The sequence below is a fragment of the Tenrec ecaudatus genome, chromosome 13 (assembly GCF_050624435.1).
Source record: "Tenrec ecaudatus isolate mTenEca1 chromosome 13, mTenEca1.hap1, whole genome shotgun sequence".
In the NCBI taxonomy this organism is placed as follows: Eukaryota; Metazoa; Chordata; class Mammalia; order Afrosoricida; family Tenrecidae; genus Tenrec; species Tenrec ecaudatus.
This window is the reverse complement of record NC_134542.1, coordinates 5,101,830-5,123,418: the sequence shown is the minus strand read 5'-3', so window position 1 is coordinate 5,123,418 and position 21,589 is coordinate 5,101,830. Positions and strand designations below refer to the sequence as shown.

Genomic DNA, 21,589 nt, shown 5'->3' with positions numbered 1-21,589 from the left:
AGTGGAGGCTTGGGGACAGCGATGCAGACTGTATGGCATTCTGCTGACAGATATTAGTTACGTTTTCTGGCCCGCGGGCTTCATTCCTCAATTGTCAGGGGGGTGGGGGGTGGGGTGGCATTAGTTCCCTTTCTTGGAGATGTGGGAAATTCTGGGAGCACAGCGTGGTGGCTCCGGTATTCAGCCATCACCTTGCCTGGAAGCTGCAGCCACAAACAGAAGGGGTTGGTTTATATGTGGGGGCTTCCAAGGGCTCCTGGGGAAAGCACATTCTCTTTTACTTCCATTTTTCCAAGAACTCCTTAAAGCCCCTCCCTGGTATAACAGGTTTCATGGGAGCTTCCAGAGTAAGGCAGACGAAGAAGAAAGCGCCGGCAAAGATGATTGAAAAGACCATGGTCTCCCAGAAGAACAATCAGCGCTATCTTAGAGGAGCTACAGCCGGCATGCTCCTTGGAAGTGAGGATGGTGAGACGGTATCTCATGTGACCAGGAGGGACCAGTCCCAGAGAAGGACATCTTGCTTGGTAAAGTCGAGGGGCAGTGAAAAGAGAGGAAGGTCCTCTACGAGATGGACGGACACCGTGGCCACAACCACGGGCTCAAACGCAAGAACAATGTGAGGCTGGTGCAGAGCTGGGCGGTGCCTCCACCCCAACGCAAGGGGAGACCGAGGCGCCAGCGGAGGGGTAAAGGCAGGCAGAGCTGATGGAACCACAGGCTCCAGTGGACTGCGGAACCGGGAAGCGCTCTCCAGGAGAGCTGAAATGAAGTGGGCAGAAGGTGTCTGTGAAGGGGGTGGGGGAAGTGCATCAAGTCCAGATGGAGGTGCGTGCTGGATGAAAGCGTTCCAGAGCTCCAGGGGAGGGAAAGGGGCAAGGGAAGAGCAGGCGCAGAAGGGGAAAGAGGAAGTGGGAAGAAGGAAGGGGAAGGGGAGGGTGCAAGAAAAGGGAAGGGAGAGGAGAAAGAGGCGGCTGCCACTCCAGACATACATGGAAGAGGAGCCTAGGGTTCACTCTGTCCGATGGGGTCACTCCTATCGTGCCCACTCTGTGCTATGGGTCATCCCTATGGTGATTACACTATTCTATGGGGTCATCCAGAAGCTGTCCGCGCTCCCCTGTAGTGACCACTCTGTCCTGTAGGATCACTCCTATACTGTCCATTCCATCCTATAGGGTCACTTGTATGGTGTCTGCTCTGTCCTATGGGACACCTTAATAGTGTTCAGTACGTCCTATAGGGTCGCTCCTATGGTGTCCCCTCTGTCCCATAGGGTCACTGTGAGCCGGTCTGGACCCGATGGCAGGGAGTCTGAGTTGGCGTGCTGTCCTCCAGGGTTCAGTCAGGCTCAGCCCAGGACGGACACATTTCCACCCTCACTCAGCAAGTCTGAAATGTTCCCTTTCAGCAACGCCCTGAGAGAGGCTGCTGGGTTTGGGCTCTGTGGATCAGGTACCAGACAGGGTGGTCTCTCTGGGGGAAATGGGCATGCCCAGTTTCTGGATCACACACACACACACACACACACACACACACAAACACACCCCTCGCTGTGTACTCCCTCTTGATGGACAGCCAGAGAGCTCAGCAACCAGCTTCCTGCTCTCCTCAGCCACTCGCTCCATCCCTCCTTAATTCCTACTCAGAACTCCTCGCCATGAGTGCTCCCTCTCTGGGCCTTGCGGTCCATGCCTCGTTTATGGTAAGCTGTCTCCATCCCTTGGGAGCACACCGGCCGGAGAAAGCAGCTGCAGGAAGGGTCTTCCTTCCGCCATCCCATCTCCCCAGCTGCCCAGCACCCCTGGCCAGCCCTTGAACTGCAGGTCAGGGCAGCTCCGTGGAGGATCATCACGTACTCCCTCGGAAGTGCTCTTTCCTCCTTTGGAGACCTGACGGAGGGGTTGTCCTCCGCAAGGAGGGTGTCATGCATGGGGAAAGGAGAAAGGAAGGTGACCAACTGCGACCCAAGTCTGCTTTTCGCATTTCAGTCTCTCCTGCCAGATTCTAAATCCTAAGGACATGGGGTCTGTCTTTGCTCCCTCCTCACCTGCGGTGCCTTCCAACAGTGCCTTGCCTATCACAGGCACGAAGGAGGCACTAAGGCTTGGGTACGGTTGCTATGAGTTGGAATCGACTCGATGGCACACGGCACTTAGTAGGCAGGAACCCTGGCGAGGCAAGCTAACTGCAGACTCAAACGGACCCCGTGGCTGAGAGACAGGAAATCCTGGGTAATAGCCGCAGAAGAATGAGCACATCTATGTTGGGCAAAGTACAGCCGTCCGAGCGCCTTAGAAGCAGAGATGGGAAAGCTTCATCTCAGGTCCTGAGGGCCTTGTATCAGAAGGGACCCATCATGGGAAAAGGAGTGTGTCTGGTGAGCAAGAGAAGACGTCCTTCAACAGGACAGAGGGACACCTGGGCTGCCACCATAGACTCAAACATGGGAACTGCTGTGAGAGGACCCGGGACCGGGCGGGGTTTCCTCCGGTTGTGCATTAGCCCCCCGGGAGTTGTAACCAACTCCATGGTACCTAAGAGCACCTGGGTCTGTAAAGGCTGTTGGTGACGATAGGTGCTGTCGGCTCAGTTCTGACCCACAGGGGCCCTGTGCACAGAAGAACCAAACACTGCTGGCCCCGGACCAGCCTCACCAAGGTTCCTAGGTGTGAGCCCCCGGTTGCAGTCACTGTGTCAGCTGATCTCATTGGGGGCCCTCCTCTTTTCACCGCCCCCTCCCCACTTTACCAAGCACAGTGTCCTTCTCCAGGGTGGAGCCTGAAGAGCGCAGTCTAGAAACCCCGGTGGGACAGTTCTGCTCTGTCACACGGGTTGGCATGACTCGCATCTGACTCACAGAGGCTAACAAGAACAATATGTAGTAGGCACATGATTTGGGGGCTATTTCCCAATCGCCCAGAAAACTTTACGTTGGAAACCAGAACCACGTACCAGAAAAAACAGGCTGATAGGTTCAGCTAACAGAGTTGGGCTCAAGGTTCTGCCCCATCATTGGGCAGTGATCCAAATGCCACCTGTGATGAGCTGCGGGCCATGGGTCTCCACCTCAGGCCATTAGGACAGAGCTGCTTCGATCCTGTTCAGCCTCATGGCCCCAGGTCCAGCCCCAGTGCCGGCTCCCAATCTGTCGATGCCAACTCCTGGCAGTCCACGCCTCTCAGCGTAGCACTCAGTTCACAGGGAGTCTGGCCCACCAGGATGGCTTTGATGGGGGGAACCCGAGCCCAGAGAACTCCTGGGACTCAGGATATTCCAAAGCATTCCCTCACCTCCCCGCTGCCAGCAAATCCATGTCAACATACAGCGACATGCTAGGACGGAGCAGAACCAGCCCTGTGAGTTTCCAGACTAACTCTTTATGGGAGTAGGAAGCCTCATCTTTCTCCCTCAGAGCAGCAGGTGGTCTGGAACTGCTGACCTTGTGGTTATAGCCCAACGTGTAACCACCTCGCCAGCAGGAGTCCTCTTCCAAAGCACAACTCAAGCCCACAACAGCACCCTTGAGGCTGGCAAGTCACACAGGAAGCACCTTCTCCCCCATGGCTAAAACCCTGAGCTGTTTTAACAACGACCGGCTCTCCACATTCAGGATCAGACAAGGCATCTGGAACTCTGACCAAGCAGATGATATCCCCTCGATAGCTGTAGAGTCTGTTTCCAACGACGCCCTCTTCCGGAATGCTTTCTCCTTTGACTCCCTTCGGCTGTGTTCTGTATACGTGGACTCCTGGCCTTGTTTCCCAATGGAGAGGCCCTTTCGGTCACGGTCACTGTATCAGTGGATACAGTGGATGCAATGGACTGCGGTCCTTGTCGATTTCACGTCCTCTCAGACCCAGAGGGATGGCGCTGGAGGCAGAGGAGCGGTCCGTGTTCAGGATGGGCCTCTGTGTGATCTCTGAGCGCTTCTTTCCTCCTGGGAGGGCACTCTACCTGTAGTTCCGGAGCGTTTGCTGAGTTCAGGATAGTGCTGTGCGTGGCCTGGTTCTTGTCAGAGGTGCTCTGTGGGGGACATTCTGAGAAGTCATGTGCAGGACTCACTTTTGGGGGGGGACTGGGCTGGGTTGGACGGTGACCAGTTGTAATAATAGAGGTGTCCTGAGGCTCCTCCAAACTTGCTCCTTTCCCTTCCTCTACCTTCTCCTTGCACCTGACTCACTCAGACGTGGGCAGAAAAGGGAATCGCATTTTTATTGGCTGCCGAGCCCTAACCAGAAGGTCAGTGGTTCAAACCCATCATCTGCTCTGCAGGAGAAAGATGAGGCTGTTTACTCTGATAAACAGTGACAGTCTTGGAAACCCACGGGGGCAGTTCTACCCTGTCCGACAGGGCCAGGATGAGCCGGCATCGACTCTTTGACAGTGAGTTTGGTTTGGATGGAATCCGTCAGTGAAATCAGAGGGTCACATTCTTGGACAGCTGTTGTTGTCGGGTGATGCTGAGTCTGTTCGGACTCATAGTGACCCATGTACAACAGAACAACGATGCTGCTTGGACAGCCTGTCAACCACTGCTCCTTAAAGCAATGTGGTCAGCCCCTCGACAGGTGTAACCTCCACTGTAGAATCCAGTCCAACTCATTTCCCTAGAAGACAGAGTCAGATTGCTCCTTAGGTTGCTGAGGCTATCAATCTTCACAGGAACTGACAGCCTTAGCTTTCTCCCGAGACTGCCTCCTGGGTTTGAACGGCTGATTCTGTGGTTAGCAAGCCAACGCTTAACTCGATACCTATAGGAATCACGACCGTCGAGCCAATTCCAACTCACCGCCACCCTATAGGACAGAAGAGAACCACCCCTATGGGTTTCCAAGACTCATCTTTAGGGAAATAGAAAGTATCCCCACCACTGCCGTTGGTCTCCAACCGCTAACCTTGTGGTTAGTAACCCCATGTGTAACCACTACACCACCGGGGCGACTGTTAACAGCTATGAGGGCTTGAAAAAAAGTATCTCTGTGGAGCTCATTTAGAAGCTAGGTTTATTCGCTTTGGGGTTTATGTGCATGGAAGACTAGCTTGAAGTGCATGTCTAGTAGGTGAGGATGGCATTGACTGAGCTGAAGGAAATGGTGTACGGTGACTGGAGCAAAGAGGCCGTGTGCTTTGCCACAGTTCCCCCTCGCAGCCATCCTAAGGTGAGAGGACAGAGTGACCTGCTTCCATTTACCCAGTTGCAAAGCGGGAGAGACAGTGCTGAGCCCAGGCAGCCTGCCTGAGTTTGCTGCTCTGTACAATCTGTCTCTCTGTCTGTCTTCATGCATTTGTGCATGTGCATGGATGGATGCACTAGCCATGCTTCTTCCAAACAGATCGGTTTGTCCTTCCAGCGCTCCGTGGTACTTTCAGTGTTCAGCAGTAGCAGCAGCAGCACAATTCAAATGCATCGATTCGTCTGCGGTCTTCTTTATTTAATGTCCACAAGGCAACTGAAAAGGCCATGGTTTGGGCCGGGCGCTTCTTTGGAAGAAGTACATCCAGGACGCTCCTTAGAGGCAAGGATGGCAAAACTTTGTCTGACATACTTTGTACATGTTGTCAGGAGAGACCAGTCTCTGGAGAAGGACGTCATGCTTGGTGAAGTAGGGGGACAGCAAAAATCAGGAAGGCCCTCGACAAGATGGATGGACGCAGTGGCTGCAACAATGGACTTGGGTGAGGACGGCGCAGGACCGGACAGTGCTTCCTTCTGTTGTGCACAAGGTCCCATGGGTTGGAACCGACTGGGTGGCAGCTGACAACAGCAGTGTGGATGCATGTTGCTGTGTTGTTGGCTGCCGTTGGGCCGATCCCACCTGCATGTGTGCATGTTCCGTGGGGCTTTGAGGCTGCGATGGGAGAAAGCTGGGGCTGTCTGTTCCCATAAAGACTAAACAGAGTTTCAGGAATCCTCTATGGGGCTGCAATGAGTTGGAATCGACTCATCGGCAGGGGGTCTGGTTGGTTAGGACCCTGGAGAAGCAGAGCCCCAGATTTATCTCCAGAGATGCTGTTGGGTGGGGTCCACCCATCACCTTTTCGGCTAGGAGTTGAACACTGAATTTTTTTGTGCCACCCATGTGTGAAAGCACATACACAGAGACACATGTAGACATTGGCGTTTCAGTGGCAGAATTCTCGCCTCCCGAGCAAGATTCAATTCTCAGACAGTGCACCTCCTGTGCAGTCATGAGTGGAGGCTCCCGTGATGTTGAGATGTCCAACAGGTCTCCGTGGAGTTACTGGACTAAGATGGACCAAGAAGTCCCGCAGATTGCTAAAAGGACAAACTGGTTCATCTCGGAAGAAGTTTGGCCAGAGTGCTTCCCAGAGGTAAGGATGGTGAGAATTCATCTTACACACTTTGGGCATGATGTCAGGAGAGGCCAGTCACTGGAGAAGGACATCATGCTTGGTAATGTCAAGGGGCAGTGAACGAGAGGGAGACGCTCTCTGAGATGGACGGACACAGCGGCTGCAATGATGGCCTCAAACATAACAATGTGGGCACGGTGCAGAACAGGGCAGGGCTTCCTTCTGCTGTGCATACGGTTGCTATGGGCCAGAGTGGACTCATGCACCTGGCAACAAGAAAGACCTGGTAATGGATCTACTCCCAAATATCAGCCAAATATCAGCCAAAAACATTACAGATCCCAACAGCCTGCTCTGAGGCTGGCCATGGGGATGGTGCTGGGCCCGGCAGCTTTCTGTTCTGTGATGCACGGGGTTGGTTGAACACCAGGCAGGGGCAGACCCAATGACAGCTAGCCAACAAACGCATGCAGACTCACAGCCAAAGACACATGTACACTGGGAAGGCTGAACCGAAGCCCATGTCCGGGCACACGGGTTGTGAGGGAAGGTGGGTGATGGTGACCCGTGCTTCATCCTCTCTTTGCTGCTCCAATCACTGCAGGTCCCTGAGACAGACTCGGTCTATTATCTCTGGACTTACAATTGGAGCCCTGGTGGTACAGTGGTTATGGGTTGGGCTGCTAACCACAAGGTTGGCAGTTCCAAACCACCAGCCACTCCTCAGGAGAAAGATGAGGCTTTCTCCACCCCCTAAAGAGTCTCTGAAACCTGCAGGGGGCAATTCTATGATGTTCTAGAGCAGTGGTTCCCAACTTCCCTAATCCTGCCATCCTTTCACACAGTTCCTCATGTTGTGGTGACACCCCCCCACCATAAAATTATTTTTGTTTCTACTTCATAAGTGTCATTTTGCTACTGTTTTGAATCGGGTGACCTCTGTGAAAGGGTCATTGGACCCCCAAAGGGGTCACGACCCACGACCATTGTTCTAGGGTCTCCATGAGTCGGCATCGACTCCTTGGCAGTGAGTACGTAAAGAAAAGGAATCCCCAAACCATCCAGGTATTGATTTTGCTGGAAGCATTTCCACGGGAAATTCCAGTCATTGAATGGCGGGATGCTGTGAACGTGGTTTCAAGTGCAGCATTTTACAAAGACCTGGAGTAGAATCGGGTGGAACCGGAAGACGGTCCTATAGCAGGAAACAGCATCCTCAGAGGAAAGCACAAAAGCAGCCACAGCAGTTCACGGCAACAATGACGCCCATCCACCCTCCTGCCCACCTCCCCGAAGTACCCCGGGCAACTGCACTGCCCCAGGGCAGTAGCCAAGAAGTAGGCTGCCAATCAAAAGGTTGGTGGTTCCAGGCCACCAGCCACTGAACCGGAGAAACTCTGAGCCTTGTAGGGAGAGACGGTAACCCAATCCACAACCCACTGCCATCAAGTCGATTCTACCGCCTAGCAATGTTTTTTGTTGCGACAGTTGTGAACAATTGTGAGGTGGCACAGACTAGGTGGTGCTTCCTTCTGTCCCACAAAGGGTCCCTAAGGGTTGGAATCAACCCAATGACCTCAAACAACAACAGCCTGAATAGAACAGCTTCGTGGCCTCTCTAAAGCTACAAATCCTTACAGAGGCAGGCCGCCTTCTCTTGCTCCTGCAGAACGGCTGGTGAGTGAGTATGAACCACTGATCTGGTGGCTATCAGCCCAACACTTAACCCATGGCGTCCCCAAGGCTCCCAGGGATTAAAAAAAATACCCCATTTGACCCTCCTGTGTCACATGAGGTCACTGTGAGCTGAAATCACAGCCACCGCCTGCAAAAGTAATATTGTCTGGCCTGTCTCTCGGCTCCTCCGACCTCCTTAAAATGCTCCCAGGATGCAGGCCAGCTGAATGATGGCCCGGGTAAGGCCTATCCGTTCAACAGTGGACACTGTGGACCTGGGAGGAGGCTGCCTGCGTTGGCTTTATTTATTCATGGGGTCACCCGCGTGTCCCCAGAGCACTCTTTGTTCTCTGTATCAACTTCCCCGCCAGGGCTGTGAAGAGTCTTTCCCTACTGGCTGATGGATTTCTGCTTCGGTCCCTTTCCATCATCATCCCCCGAGGGGTGGACAGACAGACATCGCTCCTGCTTTAAGTCCCTTGTGGACTATCTGACAATGGTCTTTTCCTCTCCTCTGACCACTGTGCCCCTTACGGTTGGCTGGGCATCATTGGGCTCAGGGTGGCTGCTGGGGAGAGGCGTCATGAATAACGGAAACTGAAGCTACGTTCTGAGATCTCAGGACAGGCTCCCCATAAAAACCTGCGTGTGATTCCTTAATTTTTATGCCCATTTAATCTGCACAACCACTCTGTGAGCATCACGCAAATTAGGAAACTGAGTCATGGAGATAGGAAAACAGCTAGCCAGAGATTTCTGCGCAGGCTGGTGGGCAGGCTGCAGAGGCCCAGCACCTCACTGCCTCCTCAGCACCCCCTAGGGGCCCTGGCCCTTCAGCACTTCAGACTCTGAAAGGACATTCCAGAACCGGAGGCCTGGTGTGGTGGGGGTTGGTTACAAGTTGGGCTTCTAACTGCAAGGTCAACAGTTTAAAACCACGAGCCCCTCCTCGGGAGAAAGAGGAGGCTTTCTACTGTCATAAAGAGTCACAGTCTCAGAAACTAACAGGTATAGTTCCACTCTGTCCTCCTGGGTCGCTATGAGTCGGCGTCAACTCGACGGCAGCGTAATAATAGTTGCTTTAACATTCATTTCAGGAACTCTGTTAACTGCAAATCCAGAGATAGCACGCTAGAGTCCTTGGGTAAAGAGGTGACAGGAGGGAGAGGCAAGGACCTTAAGAAACCAAAGCCAATTTCAGTGCCACCAAGTGGATTTCGACTCATCATTGATTTGGACTCATAGTGACCCCATAGATAGGAGTAGGTTTCCAAGCCTGTAATTGTTTATAGAAATAGAAAGCCTCCAATTTTGATTTGCTGACCCTGCAGGAGGTAAGCATCCCAAGGGGTAAGTTATTACGACATCAGGGCACCTTTACCACTTACAAAAATACTTCAATGCAGTTTCCTAGACTGTGAATCTTTGCTGGGCAGACAGCCTCGTCTTCCTTCCTGGAAAGTCTGGTGGGTTTGAACCTCCAAGCGAGTCTGGGAATCCTGGGCTACCTTGAAAGTCAGCATTCACACAGCGGCTAAGGTCCACAGGCACCTGCAAAATGAGGACAAAGACCACACCCTCTTCCCAGGGGTCCTGGGGACAGGGTCTGGCGGTGTCCAGCCCCCCTGCTCCCTCGCCCAGAGTTTTCCCGGGAGCCTGCACTGAAGTGTGCAACGAAACTAGAAGCCAGCTAGCCAAGGGTACGGAGTGTCGGGGTCCAGCACTTTCAAGTTGTGGCACTGACTAAAAATATATATATTTTAAAAAAAATCCCTTCCCGCCTCAGTTTATTTATCTGTAAAATGGGCCCATTAGTGCAGCCAAGAGGCGGGCTTTGTGAGGACCAGGTGCGTCAGATGCAGGTAGGGGCCAGTCCCTTCCCAGAGAATCTGCTGAGTGCCTAAGGCGGACCCTGGGTGGGCGAAGCCCAGCGCAGCTCTGCCCAGGGGCGTGAGAAGCATTCCTGTCTGCGTCCTTTGTCATTTCATAGAATGCCTTTCCTCTGGCTGCCAACCCAAGCTGAGGCACTCGCCCCTCACGCCGCCCCCCTGCTGTCGTGAACCTGACCCCGGGTCCACAGCGGGGGTTCCCCAGACGGTGTGAGCAGCCTGGGATGCCGGGAGCCTGGAGCGCAGCCAGATTTGCTCGGTAACCAGGGAGCGCGATTGGGGGGGCAGGGGGGACGGTCCGAGGAGGGGAGGGGGCGCGCACGTCAGAGGTTCCCGGCGTTCTGGGACCTGCGGAGTCCCTGGCGCCCCGCTTCCAGGCCCTGCTCTTACCCCCACCCGCTTCAGCGCTCTGTGCGGGCAGCCATCACCTCGGCCCCGTCCCCCGCCAGGTGTGGGGACAACCCCTAATTAGCCCGCTTTCCTCCTCCGCTTGCTCCGGGGGACCTGCCCCGGAGCGATGACCATCCTTCCCCAGGGCCTGGCCCCCAGGAACCCCGCCCCCGTCCCGCTCGGGGAACCACCCCCTCCGCCCCGCCCCGGCGCGGGCCCCTCGCCCCGCCCCCGCCCCGCCCCGGGAGCCACCCTCGGCCGCGGAGGAGGGAGCCGAGCGCTCCGGCGTCTGGGCGGTCCGGGCCCGTCGCCGCCGACACCGCGGTGCCTCCCGCGGAGCGCGCCCCCGGCCGTGCCGAGCGCCGCGCGTGCAGATCCAGCCTCCGGAGCCATGCGAGCCAGGTACGCCCCGCGCCCTGCGCCCCGCGCCCCGCGCCCCACGGCGCGGCCATGCCCGCCCGCCTCGCTGCCGCCGGGCCGTGCGGCTCCCGCGCCCCCAGCGCGCCCACCACCCTGCCGCGCGTGTTCGGGGGCCCGAGAGCCCCGTGCGCCCCTCCCCGCCCGGCCGGCCGGGGCCCTGCTCGGGGCGGGCAGCCCCGGGTCCCGGACCCCGGGGCCGGGATTCTGCGTCCGAGCCGGCGGCCCTGCGGGGCCGGGCCCCCTCGCCCGCCGGCCGGGCCTGGGGACGCGCGCTCGGCTCTCCGGATCGTGGGAGCGCCCCCCTCGTGCTGCTTGGGGTGGAGGGAAGGGAGCGTGGTCCCCGGTTAAACTTCTTGGTGACAATGCACATTTCAAGTTCTTCGGAGAACCTTTGTTTTAGGATAAAAACCCAAACTCCCGAGTCTGCTGGAGCGGGTCCCCAGACCAGGCGGCCGCCAGGGGGACCGCTCCGCGGCCGCGGGTAGGGAAGGGCTTGGTGGCCGCAGGCTGGACTGGAGGTGATGTGGACGGGGACACCCGCGCCTTGCTGCGGACTGCGGTTCTGTTGGGGTCCCAGCCTCGGGGTCCTCGCGGCTCCTGGCCCAGGGCTGGCCTTGCAGCTGCGGGAACAGGCCCGTGCCTGCCCTTGTCCCCGCTAAGGGGCACCGCACCGAGCTTTCTGACTGCCCGGAGCGCGGGAGAGGATGGCGGAGCCCACTCGGGACGCGAGATGTTTAAAGGAAGCGCTGCCTGGGTTTTATTAGTGTTTATTCCTGGCAAGTTCGCGGAGCCAACAGCTAGTACAATGCTCGTAATCGGTAATCCTAATAAAGTTGCCTAACTTTACTTCTGGTCACAAACGCGGTGTTTACACTCAGTAAACGTGGAAATAAAGACAGACAGACGGGGCCAACCAGACACCATCCCCTGAGCCCACCTTCCAACCAGCCCTGTCCCAGGCCTGTCTTGCAAGGTCCAGCAGGAAGGTACAGCTGGTCCCTAAGACAGCCAGTTCATCTTCCCCAAAACAAAGCCACCCCTCTCTGCCTGCTGTGCCAGTTGGGCCCCAAGCACCAAAGTTTGGGTTGATGGGCCTGGCGATCCTCCCAGGTAGCGTTTCCGTGACTGGATGAGAGGGTTGGGTGGGTCAGCAATCAACTAACTCTGAGACTGGCCAAGGCCTAGTGCCTCTGAATTACTGACCCCGCCATCCCATCCCATCCCACTCCACTCCCCCCACTTATGTGGCTTGGGGTTCCCTGCCTTGTTAAAATGAAGGTGGTGATTCTGAATCTGCTTCTCGGGCCACTATAAATATTAATTGGTGGTTTGTCGGGGTATCGACGCTCTGCTTAGAAAGTCAAAGAACCTGGAGGGGCCCTAGCTTCTCTGCCTGGGGTTTTCTGAAAGTGGGGGGTGGAGCGGGGGTATTCTATTGATATGGGGGCTGGTGGCACGCTGCCCGAAGCTTGTGGCCTGCTGCCACGAGCTTATCACAGGAACAGTTTGTTCTGGGAGCGAGGGGAAGTGGACGAACCTGGCTTTCAGGGGATTTGTTTATGAAACGAACAATGACCAGCCGCGGGGAGGCCTGGCCACCAGGCCCCAAGAAGCTCCGCAAGCCTGAATGTTTGTTTTTCCTGTTGTCCCAAGACTCTGGGACCCCGTCCTTATGCCTGCCCTCCTAAACCCAGGTAAGCAGAGGTGTCTCCCAGTTTACGGTTTGCTTCTCCAGCACAGAATTCTGGGCTGGAAGGGCCCCTTTCTGCCCCGAGTCCCCTGGGCGCCTGGTCATCATTGGGTACTTCCATTGTTCACCGCCGCTCCCTCAAGATGTTGATCTGCTCAGGGCGTGGGAGCAGGGCCCCAGCTCTAAAGGGGCAGGGGGATCTGCCTCCCCTTCTCTGAAAACACCTAGAAGACAGACTGGAGGGTTGCTTACCAAGCATCGGAACCCTGCTCTTTGCCTGTGAATATGGTGCCTTTAGATGTGTCCCTGGGTGGGGAGGGAGAGGAACGGCCCCCACTCTCCTTGTCTGGAATTTGCTGCTTGGGTTTAGGTTGTTAGAGGACTGCACGTGTGTTTGCCTCTGGGCCGCTGAATACTTTGTTCTTACTCTAATGCTGGTTTCTAGTCTGGGTCTAAGATAGGCCAATGTCCGCAGGGGGTAAATCCTGGCATCAGACTCACTGCCCTGAAGTTGCTGACTCCTGGGGACATCTTTAGGGAAACGGACTGCCACGCCTTTCTCCTGCAAAGTGAGTGCCTGGTGGGGTTTGAACTGCCAACCTTTTCGGTTAACAGCTAAGCTCTGTAACCGTGATGGCACCAGGGTTCCTAACCCTGGCTGGGGGCTGTGGAAAGCCTGAGGCGCCCCTGACATTGAATGGGAAGTGCTCACTCCTTTTGGACAGGAGGTGGACAGCTTCTAGCAGCTTCTTTGAGGAGCCTTTTATTCAAGCAAGACGGGGAGGCCCCAGTCCTGCCCTGAAGGCCTCATTCCTGGCCCAAGGCCAGCTCCTCCCTCCTCTGTTAAGGCTCAGCCCTGCCCTTCAGCAGAGAGTGGCCCCCAGCTGGCCAGGTAGGCTCCCCTCTCTGTGTCCTTTTTGTTTTTACTTTCCCCCTCCACCTGGGGGTCCCGGGGCTTGTCCTAGGCCCTGGATATGGTCCTGGGCAGGAGTTTGCCCTGAAGTCACAGGCTGACAGCCTGGAGTCAGGGGACAGTTCCCTAGTGGGACCAAGGGGAGGGGAGATCTGGCCCTGAAGGATCTGCACCGAGTTCCCTAGGAGCTGGGTCTCCTGATCCCCACAGTCAAATAAGCCTATGAGCCCCCGTGGAACAGAAACAGCAAATACTTAGTAGCCTTTTGTGTGTGTGTGTGTGTGTGTGTGTGTGTGTGTGTGTGTGTGTGTGTGTGTCTCCAGGGTCCTCGGCAGCTCCTGAGTGGACCGAGGGCATCCCTGTGTTACATAAGGGGCTCCTGATGGCATTGTGACCGCTGTCTTGGGGGAAAAGGTGTCACCTTCAGGGGCCAGTCTGTAGAAGACCGGGGGATGCGGGGTGCGTTTTAGAAATAAAGGTGAGGGTGTCGTTGTCAGAGGCCAGCCGTGAGTCACCTGTACAGTTCTCGCCCTCCTAGCCAGCATATCCCCCCGCCCCCACCAGGACTGAGAGAAAGAACTGGCAGGTGAGGGGAGGCTTCACCAGTGGGGGGAAAGGAGCTGTAAGCCCTTCTAGCTATGATGCTGGGATTCCAGACTGGAGTTCCCCTCAGGTTCCAACTAAACCGGACAGGGCTGAAGTCACTTCTGGCTCCTGAACAAGGCTGATCCTGTCGATAAGTGGTCGTCCATCCCAGCTGCGCCGAACAATTTAATTTTTAATTTGGAGAGGCTTACCTCATCTTTTGTTTATCCATCCTTCGGCTACTGCCCCGTTGAAAAAAGGCTTTTAATTTTTAATAGCTGGCGGAGACGAAGCGGGGAAGAGAACAACTCACAGGAGCATATATCCATGTTCAAATGTAGGCGCTCCCCTGGGAACTGTAGCTTTGACTGAGCGCGGTTTCAGACGTTTGCACTGCGTCCCACGCAGAGGTGGGACAGAAGGTGCTGTGTTCAACCGTGAGACTGCTGCTCTAGCACCTCACCTGCACTCGAGAAGCAGACGCGGGTAGGGGCCTAGAAAAAATAGCACTTTCACTCTCTGCCATCTGGTGGATGCTGACTTCAGCGACCCAAGAGGACAGGGTAGACCTGCCCCCGTGGGTTTCGGAGACTAGCTCTTGACGGAGTAGAAGCCTCGTCTTTCTCCCTCGGTGTGGCTGGTGGTTTCAAACTGCTGGCCTGGAGGTTAGCACCCCAACAGATCACCACGCCACCACCAGACCTTCAGGTAGTAAAAACAGAGCGGTTGTTTTACGGCTGCCTCTGAGTCTCACTTTTCCTCCCTGCTGTCTCTGCCCGGACTCGCTTTTGGTGGCATAGTGGTTATGAGATAGGCTGCAAGGTCAACAGTTCAAGCCCCTACTCTGCAGGAGAAAGATGAGGGTGTCTGCGCCTGGAAGATTTAAAGTCTCAGAAACCCCGAGGGGCAGTTTTACTCTGTCTTACAAGGTCGCTGTGAATTGAAACCGACTGGCTGACAATGGATTCAGTTTTGCTTGGATTGACCCCTGCCCTGGGCTGGGGCTGGTGGTTCAGGGGTCAAAGCCTCACTACCACTTGGGGGAGACCCAGGTTCGATTCCTGGCCAGTGTGCCTTGGGTAAGCCACCACACACACACACACTTTCTATCACTAGAGGATTGCATGCTGCTGTCGTGCGAAACAGGTCTTAGCAGAGCCTCCTGCTTGAGACAGACCAGGAGAAAGGTCTGTGAACACCTTACAGACCCCACTGTGCTTGGAGTCCGCTGCCTTGATGGAAGAGAGACCCTGGTGACATGGGCTGAAAGATGTCCCCGTAGAAGTTACAGCCTCGGAAATCCACGGGGCAGGTCTGTCCTGCCCTATCGGGGTGCTCTGAGTTACATCGACGTGAATGAGTGAGTGAGTGAGTGAGTGAGTGAGTGAGTGAGTGAGTTAAATATAGCATTGGACAAAAAACCAGACATTTCCGGTTCGGGTCATATTCCCATCTGTCTCATCATCAGCGTCTTGCTGAGGGTCTTGGTGGGGGTCCGTCGGAAGGTCCTGGCTCCAGGTGGTGTGCCCTCCTCACATGTCAAAGCTGACTCCTAATATGTATTCAGCACGCATCTTGCATGTGTTTTATGACCACCATCTCTCGACAGGACTGGTCAGTGAGGGGAAAGAATGTGCTCAGAGCCTGTCTCTCAGGAGCCTTCCCGGCTGCGTCACTGGGACACGGGGTTTAATAACGCTGAGCAAGGGACCTGGCAGGGGCACCCTCGGGGAAGGGAGGCCACGAGCAGCGCCTGGGGTCTATCCAGTCCCCACTTAGGTTATTTTTACATGCTTTAAGCCTTTGAGAGACGCAGGTCTCGGACACCTAGACATTACGTTTGCGGCTATTTGCAGGAGTTCTGGTGCCTGGTGGGCTACAGGTTGGGCTGCCTATCTGCAAAGTTAGCCTTTGAACCACCGGCCGCTCCATGGGAGAAAGGTGAGGCTTTCTACTCCCATAAAGTGTTAACGGTCTTGGTAAATCACTGTGGCAATTCTTCCCTGCCCTCCAGGGTCGCCGAGAGGCTGATTGAAGGCAGTGAGTCTGAGGTTGTTTTTAAACCTCTGCGAAGATTGACGGTCTCAGAAGCTCACTGGCTGGCAGCGGGAACACATGTTTCCGGGGCAGTAGTAGTTCAGGGGTAAAATTCTCCACTCTCATGCTGGACTGGAGACTCAGGTTCGATTTCCACCCAGCACCTACACCTCCTGTGTGCAGTCCCCATCACCCTCCTCTCCGTCAGTGGAGGCTCGCGTGTTGGAATGATGCCGACCAGGGAGCCCTGATGGGTACAGTGTTTTAAAGGCTAGGCTGCTAACCAAAAGGTTAATGGTTCAAATCCACTAGCCAGTCTGTGAGAGAAAGAGGTAGCAGTCTGCTTCTTAAACACCACAACCTTGGACACCTGCCTGGGGTGGGTCTCCCTGGTCTTAAAGGATCCAATAGATGAAGAGGCCACACGGGTCTCAGCAGAGCTTGCTCCCAGATTAAGGCAGATATGGGAGACAGGCTTCTGAACGCCTGTGCCTCTCAACATCCCTGCGAGCAACTGACCCTGGGCATGGTCCAGGAGTGGACAGCTTTCGTCCTCTTGTGCACAGGGTCTCCAGGACTTAGGGGGCAGCCCAACAGCAGCCACATGACGGGTGACTCTGTTGAGGCCCCCACCTGTGAGGCCTCTTAATGCACTTTGTTGCTTTCGTTGATCAGTGCCAGTGAATCACTTCCAACTCATAGCAACCCGGTGACGTGGACGAGAGAAGGGGACGTCCTGCACCATTCCCTCGTTTGAGCACATTGTTGCCACCACCTGGCTGAGCATCTTCCTCTGTTTCATCCACTCCCGACCAAAAGGGGATGACCTGCTCCAGGGCCTAGTCCTTCCCGGCTGCATATCCGCCGGGAGACAGAGTCTCACCCCCCCGTGTTTCTAAGGAGCAGTGTCTGGCCGTTGTAAGACAGGCTTGTTCCTTCTGTGTCACTCAGAGGCGACATGGTTACTGTTAGGTTCACAGGGAGATGCCTGCCTGCGCGCACGCGTCGATGGCGCTTCTGCTCCCATCAAGAGTTACTGCATCGGGAGGGGGGAGGGCAGTTCTCTCTGTCCTACCTTGTCGCTGTGAGTTGGCATCGACTGGCCAGCAGTGAGCTTGGTTTTTGAGGTTGGCACTTTTAAACAGAGGTATTGCCGTAGCCCCTGCTGTTCATGTGTTTATGGGACCCTCACAAGCTGAGCCCCTCAAACAAGGCCGTCTGATTTGCAGAACTGAAAAACGGCCTCCCCGAGGATGAAGCGGTTGACCATCCAGTACACGGACGGACGGACAGACACACTGGTTGGTGCCCCAAGCCTTGCTGGGACACAGAACGGGATTCCGACCACCTGGAATGAGAGCTCCCTGTGTTCAGTGGGGTCCCCCGATGGCCGCGGCCATCCTCGTTCTGGGTGACAGCACAGGGGGCGTCGGTGCCGACCATGGGGAACCTTGAACTGCAGTTAGCCTCCTGGTTTAACTGTGGACACGCTGCTGCTGGACTTGTGGAGGCTCCGCCCTCTCATCCGTCAGTCAAGAGTCTCACTCAAATGCCTGTGGTCCACATGGTTCCCATTTGTACCGTAGAGGCAGCCGGTTAAATGAGGAGCTCCTGGAATGTTGGACACGCTGTGACGGTGACTGTCGCCGAGCCCTGTTTGAGCTCTGTACCCACCTGGGTGATGAGTGTCCAAGTCCAGCTCTTCCTGCTGGCCCCGCCTGGGTGCTGCACAGGTGTGGGAGCCTGGTCCCAGGTGTGCGGCCTGACCCAGCGGACCAGCACTGCCTGGCCTGATGCGACCACGTCTCAATGTGAACTAAAACCTACCTGTGTGTGACTTTGACCCATTCCTCAAAGTTCCCAGGCTCCCAGTGCTCCAGGCCTGAAGTCCTGAGGGGGAAGAGGGTGTTCAGTGGAAGTGAGACTCCCCAGGTCTCCTGAGGTCTAGTTGTGGCTCGGGACTTAGCCTAGGGAAACAGCAGCAAGGAGCTGGAAGCCGCAGGCCCGTGTGCTGGATCTCCTGTCTCATGGTGTGGTGGTTTGGAATTGGATTGTCAACCACAAGGTGGGCAGTTCAAACCCATGAGCTGCTCCAAGGGAGAAAGGTGAGGCTGTCGGCGCCCGTAAAGATCTGCAGTCCCAGAAACCCACCAGGCGCATCTGCTCTGTCCCACGGGGTCACAGTGACCTGCTGTGGTTGGGTTTGGGATTTTGCACAGCTGAGCCTGGGGGAAGAGCAGACTCCCTGCCATCAAGGCGGGCCTTGGGCTAGAAAGATGGGGCTGTCTCTCCCCCTGAAGATGTGCACCCTCGGCAGGACACCGGTGGGCATCTCTCCAGCGTGGTCAGAACCCACGCCAGGGCAACAGCTGGCCTCAGCTCCATTTCATATCCTTCGGAGCGCTGGTGGCATAGTGATTAGGCCTTGGGCTGCCAACTGCAAGGCCAGTGGTTTGAAACTACCAGCCGCTCCCAGGGAGAAAGATGAGGCTTCTACATCTGTCAAGAATTACAGTCTCAGAATCTACTCCATAGCAATGAGTTTGGGGTATTTTGTTACTTGGGGTTTTGCTTTTCGGTGCGTGCATGCGTGCGCACGCACACAGACACACACACACAAAAGCGCATAAGCCGTCTGATGGCCTCCGACCCCCGTGACCCCGATGTTGGGGTCAGAGCAGGACAGCACTCCACATTGTCCCTAGTGGCTGTTTCCACTGAGCTGTTGGCAGCAGGACGGTCCCCCTTTGACTGGTGTGTTGATGCTATGAGCTGTGGGGACTTCGCGGGCTGGGGGTGGGGTGGTATTAGTCTAGTGTCATTCCCTAACCTAGGGCTCAGAGCCCTTCCTTTCCCGTAGCTCTGAGGTTTCCGGCGACACCCTTCTGTACACCAGTGGGCTTTGTGGAACCGGCAGTGACTTGATGTCTCTTGTGTCCCTGGTGCCTTGGACCGGGGTGGCTTTGTGGCTCCCAGTCCGTCCATGTTCATTCAGGGACTCGCTCAGCAGATGTGCCCTGGTGACCACCTGCAGCAGCATGGAGGTCAGCTCTCGGCCAACGTCCATTTCTGAGAGCCGAAAAACACTCTCTGGGCTGGTGTCTGCCTGGTCGACTGGTGTCAGTCAGCGGGCACTTTGTGCTGGGTCTCTTGGACTCTGAGCGAGTGATCTTCCTGGGGCTCTTCCCTGCATGTGTGCACCTCTCTTGAGCGAGTAAACCCTCCGCGGCTCCCTACTGTACGAGTGGACGGATAAATGAATGGAAGTTGCAGGTGGAGACAGTAGAACCAAGCGAGGGCCACACCAGGCCTGTTTTTGAACCTATACTCCATGGCTTCTCCACACCAGGGCGGGCCTGGGTCATTTCCAAACCTCTTTCCCCAGCGTTGGTCTCAGGGCATCTGGACGGACCGACAGATGGACAGACACCTGTCCCTCACACAGTCTGCTTCCTCCACAGCCCTGAGAAGGTCTGGGCAGGGGAAGCAGGGGAGAGCGGCCACCCTGGGGACCCCAGGCCACCCCTTCCTTCTTTTATAACGGATCATATATCGAAATGACAATTTTCTCTCTTCCCCCAGCCTCTGGGTAACCTGCAAAAAAAGTCCGCTTCTGTGGGTGTGGAAACCATTTATCTTACTTCTGTTTGGGTTTGTGTTTTTCATACCAGCAGCCTGGTGCGGTATCTGTCTCTCTGGGGCTGGCTGCCTTGGCTGAGCGTAATCTGGTCCAGATGCCTGCGTGTCACGAGGTATCTGACAGCCTCACCCTTGCTCTTTAGGGGTGCATAGGACTCCCTGTGTGTCTGTGCCACAGTGTCATTGTCCCCCAGATCTGGGAGGCATCTACCTTTCTGCCATTACAGAGAGCGCGGCAGTACACCTGGGTGCTCACCTCTCTTGGGTGTTCTGTTCCCTGATGTCTTTGGGGTCTGTGCCTAGTAGAGAGATTTCTGGGCCTGACAGTTGACTGCCCATTTCTGCAATCCCACCGGCAGCCTCGCCTGCATTCATTCTTCCCTGGGCTGCTAACCTCAAGGTCAGCAGTTGGAAACCACCAGCCGCTTGCTCCTCTAGAGAAAGGGCTTTCTACTCCCGTAAACAATTAAAACGGGCCGTTCTACCCTGTCCTTTCCGGCCGCTATGAGTTGGAATCGGCTCGCGGGCACTGAGTTGGCGTGGTTTTATCAGTGCCAGAGAGAGGAGGTCGCTCCTGCGCATCTCTCTCCTCGCTGGTCATGGGCAGCATTTCTCCAGGGCTCCTCGGCCGCCTGGGGGTCGTCTTTGCTGAGCTGTCTGTCCGTGCCTCTGCCGTGTTTTCATTGGCTCGGTTGTAGTTTTCTTTCCTGGGGTGTTGCCGTTTTCTGTAGATTTTCCAGATCCCTCCTTTTTTTGATAAATCACCGCAAATAAACCTTCCCCCAATCTGTGGGTTCTCGTTTTACAATTTAGAGGAAGACTTGGGGTACACAGAAACGTCGCCTTTTTAGGAGGTCCCGGTCCTCTGAGCACCCCTTCATTCTTACAGTGTGTTTCTCTCCGCCCCCGCCATGCCGCCCAGAGCAAACACCCAGATAGGGGGCCCTAGATCCAGGTGGCTGGGGACCGCCTTGCAGTAAGCCAAATACCCTCATTTAAAAGGAGTTACTATGACTGTCTTTTATGTACAGAATCCTCATCAATGGGTCGATTTTTTTTTTTATTCGTCTCCGGAGGTGGGCACATCCCGTAGGCAGGTGTGCAGGGCTGTGCCCCTTACCCCATGCTCTGAGCCTCTGCAGGGCAGATGCTCACTTTCCATCTCGGCCTCCCCAGCAGATGTCCCCTGTTTCCATGATGCCATCGCGCACGCTTCATAGACTATTCCCCGCCACCGACTCACAGCGACCCTGTGGGGCAGTGTAGACCTGCCCCCGTGGGTTTCCGAGACTGTCACTCTTCTTGGGATGTGAAAGCCCCATCCGACAGTGGGTGGTTTTGAACTTCGTACCTTATGGTCAGCAGCCCAACGTGTAAGCACCGCACCACCAGGGCCCCTAACTAATTCACTTCAGTACAATGTAAGGTAACGTTTCTCTGTGCCAGGAAACCGGAATGTTCCCAACACTTGCTTCATTGTGATCCCCCTTATTGCAATAGGCTGGACCCCTACCCGCAGCAGCAGCAGCAGCAGCAGCAGCAGCTCCAAGCACCTCCTGTCATCCCTGCCTCAACCAGGCTCCGTAATGGGGGCCCAGGCCTCTTTCCCAACTCTTTTTGTTCTCCGGTTTTTGTTGTTGTTATTAGGTGCCGAGGAGTTGGTTCTGCCTCAGCGACCCCGTGAACCGAACACGGTCCGGTCCTGCGCCATCCTCACCGCTGTTCTGAGTGTGAACCCATGCTTGCAGCCACGGTGTCCGTTTGTCCAGTTGAGGTCTTCGCTGTTGCCGCTGCCCCTCCAGGCTACCAAGTCTGTTGTCCCTCTCCAGGGACTGGTCTTCCTAATGAGATGTCCCGAGGCCACGCTTTCATGATTCTTGCCCGTTCTTACCAGTATCCAGATAGATCCACTCTGTATTTGCCGTGGGGGCTTGGAAAGTGACATGTAGTTTTACAGATAGGATGAGATAGGTGAATTACAGGATGCAACCTTATATGCAGGGCCTATTACTAAGGATAAGATATACACCA

At 55.6% G+C, this 21,589-nt stretch overlaps 1 protein-coding gene across 2 annotated transcripts in view; it reads left to right on the top strand.

The window, feature by feature from the left end:
- Window positions 1–10,525: 10,525 nt before the first annotated feature.
- SH3BP4 (SH3 domain binding protein 4) overlaps window positions 10,526–21,589 on the top strand; it is a 77,867-nt gene continuing 66,803 nt past the window's right edge. Inside the window, exon 1 of one of the 2 annotated variants that reach the window (XM_075529241.1) lies at window positions 10,526–10,676. The gene's annotated coding sequence lies outside the window, so the exon portion shown is untranslated. Of the gene's footprint in view, window positions 10,677–12,243; window positions 12,389–21,589 lie in introns of those variants that run through there. The other variant, XM_075529244.1, reaches the window with a different exon arrangement.